Raw genomic sequence first — 4,077 nt, forward strand, 5'->3', positions numbered from 1 at the left:
AATGACGAAATTAATAGAGGTTTTTTAGGATTTTTTTTTTCTAACTTTATTAATTAATAATTTTAAATATTTTTTCAATTAAACTATAAAAAATATATACTATTTTTATAAATAAGTAAATTTTTGTCTTTAAATAAGTGAAGTTTTTGATAAATTTTTTGTTTTTAAATATAGATTCTCTTAACAAATAAGTGAAGTTTTTTCGTATCAAATTAGCGAATTTTTGTTTTTAACATATTAGATTTGATGAAATTGAAATCTTGTCTGAAATTTTTAACTCAAAATTTCATATGTTTTAAGTGAAATTATATAAAAAATATAATTTCATAATTTTTTTTTAAAGAAACTAGTATAGATTCATTTTTAATATGCATTTCACATGATTTGAGAGGGACCTAATTTTTTTATGTATACATTTTTTTTTTTCCAGATACACATTTTTTATGAGTCAACGTTTTTAAATCTTTTATTTTAGTAGACATGACCAAAATTTCAATTTTGATAACTGATAGAGACCTTTTACACATAATACTAAGCTATAAAATAAGCCTCTTGGATCAACAATGAAACTAGAAATTCTTTTTCCCAATTAAAATTCAATTTTTTTCAAATAAACAATAAAACTAAGAAATTTCTTTCTCAACTAAAAAATAAATAATACAACTAAAAATTTTTCTCAATTAAAAACACATAGATAGCATTTTTAACTTAAAATTTGAAATATTCTGAGTGAAACCCGTTGCTGAAAGAAGAAAAATATATATATATATATATATATATATAACTTTTTCAGATAAATAATGAAACTAAAAATTTATTTCTCAATTAAGAAAACATATTACATTCAATTGATCTATTAATCAAATTCATATATCATCGAAATTTAACTTCATTTCGACGATCCCTTTCCGCTTTTGGGGTGTGCGGGCTGGATGGAAATCTAAGAAAATAGAAAATGCAAGCTGGCATAAACTAATTTGATGAATTATCTAAATAGGGATTAGGGCAGATAGAAAATACTGTGAAGGAGTAGACTGTTGGGTTTTAATGGTGTAGAGAGGGGGGAACAGGGGGAACAAGGGGCACATCTACAGTGCCTTCCAATATCTGCAGCACTTCCCTCATCGATGGCCTGGCATCTTCATCGTCCTGGATGCACCATCCTCCCACGATGGCAGCTCTCTTCACCTGTTCCGCGTCTGCATCGTTCATCAACTTCTTGTCAAGCACCTCCATGGCGTTTCCCCTGTTGATTTGCATTACAGCCCACGCAGGGAAGAAGAGCTCGCTGGATTGCAAGACCCCGGCCACGTTTCTGCGCCCTGCAATGATCTCGATCAGTGTCATGCCGAAGCTGTAGACGTCGGCCTTGGTAGTAATGGGCAGACCGGAGAGCCATTCGGGGGCCAGGTACCCTCTGGTTCCTCTCATGGTCGTAAGGACCTTACTGTACTCTCTACCCAGCAGCTTCGCCAGCCCGAAATCAGCCAACTTGGGGCAGAAATTGGAATCCAAGAGGATGTTTTCCGGCTTGATGTCGCAGTGGATGATGCAGTCCCTGCTCTTCTCGTGCAAGTAATTGATTCCACGGGCAGTACCAACGGCGATGCTGAAGCGCGTTTTCCAGTCCAGCACCTTGTTTTGAATCTGCTCATCATCGCTGCGGGTTTTGTGGAATAACAAGGAGTTGAGAGAGCCATTAGGCATATATTCGTACACCAACATTCTTTTGGAGCCCTCGGCGCAAAATCCCAGCAGCCTAACCAAATTCACATGCTGTGTGATTCCGATGGTGCTCACTTCTGTGCTGAATTGTTTCTCTCCTTGGCTCACACTCTCCAACTTCTTAACCGCCACTAGATAGCCCTCTGTTAGAGTCCCTTTGAAGACGGAACCGAAGCCCCCGCCTCCCAGCCGCTCGGAAAAGTTCTTCGTTGCAATCTTAAGCTCTCTGTAAGTGAATACCTTCAGCACTCCTGGCAGATTTTCTGTTTCAGACGATCGCGGGTGCCTGCAATACCAGACAAACAATATCACAAAGGCCAGAATGACAACCAGACTACTCACCACACTGCCCACTAAGCGGGCAATATTAGCTGCCCTGGATTTGGAGTTAGAAGAGTCGGGCAAATCAGAGGCATCTAACAGCACAAGCAGAGAGATTCCGTTGGAGGCCGCATCGGACAGATCCAGCAATTCACCAAACCATATCAAACAAGCCTGCAAAGTGCTGTTAGAAATGTAGGCATATGCAGTGCACGAACAATTGCCGAGACAAGTCGTCCGGCACTGCCGTTGCCCCTGCCCTTCGTATTGAACCCATTGAGGGGGCGTCGATTTGCCACTCAACTCTAAAAATCCCACTTTTTTGGTCCAGTTTCCGGCATGGCTGCACTGTAATGGCGTCTTTCGAACACATCCTCTTGACCACTGTTGAGAGTCCCACTCTTGGGTGTCGCTGGGGACAAAGCCGGGGAGACAGTTGCAGGACTGGAGATTGTCAAGGTGACATGATGCATAAGCCCCGCACACGGCATACACCTGGCATTGATCTTCGGGCTTTTGCCAAAACAAGTTCCATTCGTTATTTGCAATCACAAAGTAAAGCCGAATTTCTCCCAACTCATGGAGCATGAAATGCGACAGATATGGAAAATCGGGCTTCAGAGAATAGGTGACATACTTGTACGAACCGTTATCGAAAAGGCTGACATCGTAGGTGTAATTCTGCGGCATCTCCGGAACTTGGCTGAAGATCTGGCCATTCCAGGCACCGCTTTGCCAGTAATTGATCTGATTCTTGTACACCAAAACGAGCTGGTCTGTTCCGTCTGAATCCATCCGAAAGCCGAAGGGACCCGGACTCGGATCCCAAGTGCTTTTCCAGGAAGTCAGGTTCTGGGTCACACTGATCTTCATCCCTGGCAACCACGTATTTCCCGGATGGTCGAAGCTCTCCCAAATACTCACAGAGGCATTCTCGGCACTCACCACAACCAAGTTACCAGAATCCACAATCACAGCCGAAGAAGGCTTCATATTGTTTTCCTTGGAGTACCAGACGATGGATCCCCCATAAGACAGAAGGAGACTCCCGTCCTCTATGAGATTGAAAACACCAGACGTGTTCTGCAGTGGCTTCTCTCTGTTGGCCATCTAAGCGATTGTCTGCTGTGACGACATGGCATACAAATACCCACATACCATTGCTTAACGTTTTCTCTGGTGAGACTGAAGAATCCCAATTTGAAGACACCATTCTTAGAAATCCTGGTTTGGTTACCAGTCAGAGAGGCGCCGAACAAGATGCTGTCGGAAGATGCATCTACCGTATCGCCCAGCTTTACCTGAAGCATCAACAAGACGAAAAAACAAGAAAGGATCTGCGAGAGTTGGCTTCTTGTGCAATTTCCACTCTCCATTCTGAAATCTAAGAACTGCTCTGCTGCCACAGCATACTATCTATAACATGTTTATGAGTGTTGTCCAGACTTTGAATTCTATTCATCCGCTTGACCAAGTCTAAGCACGCACAGACTTTGGTCCCACCCTGCGACCGTAATTCCCAATTTTCTTGTGCAACCCAATAATTAAAACGGCTCCGGTCGATTCTGGTTGACAATATTTTTATTTTATGATTTATTAAACATAAAATATGAATTTCATCTAATAAACTATTCATGTATTATGTTGTCAGACAACTTACCACGAGGACTACTGTACGTGTCGTTGAAGTTTATGATTTTTATAAAGTGAAATTAAAATTAAATAATACCGAGGGTTGGTAATAAAGATATAATGAAAATAATAAACAATATATAATGAATAGACTGAAGTTTACGGTGGACGTGAATTGAAATAAAAATTAAATAGTAGTCAGGGTTAATAATAAAATATACCATGAAAATAATATAAAATATATCATGAAAAGAGGTTTAGATAAGTTTAATGATTAAGAATATGTCTGATTTAAAAGGTAGGATATTTTCACCCCTTAAATTACTTTAAAGAATATTTTTAAAGATTAATTGAGTTGATTGTTATTAACATTTAAAAGGTAGGATATTTTCACCCCTT

At 39.7% G+C, this 4,077-nt stretch overlaps 1 pseudogene; it reads right to left on the reverse strand.

Moving 5' to 3' along the window:
* Positions 1–826: 826 nt before the first annotated feature.
* Positions 827–3,548, reverse strand: LOC149232489 (G-type lectin S-receptor-like serine/threonine-protein kinase At2g19130 pseudogene; annotated as a pseudogene).
* Positions 3,549–4,077: the final 529 nt, after the last annotated feature.

This window comes from Pinus tabuliformis, chromosome J (assembly GCF_031772625.1).
Source record: "Pinus tabuliformis cultivar Carrire ecotype Pingquan chromosome J, CPIR1, whole genome shotgun sequence".
Classification (NCBI taxonomy): Eukaryota; Viridiplantae; Streptophyta; class Pinopsida; order Pinales; family Pinaceae; genus Pinus; species Pinus tabuliformis.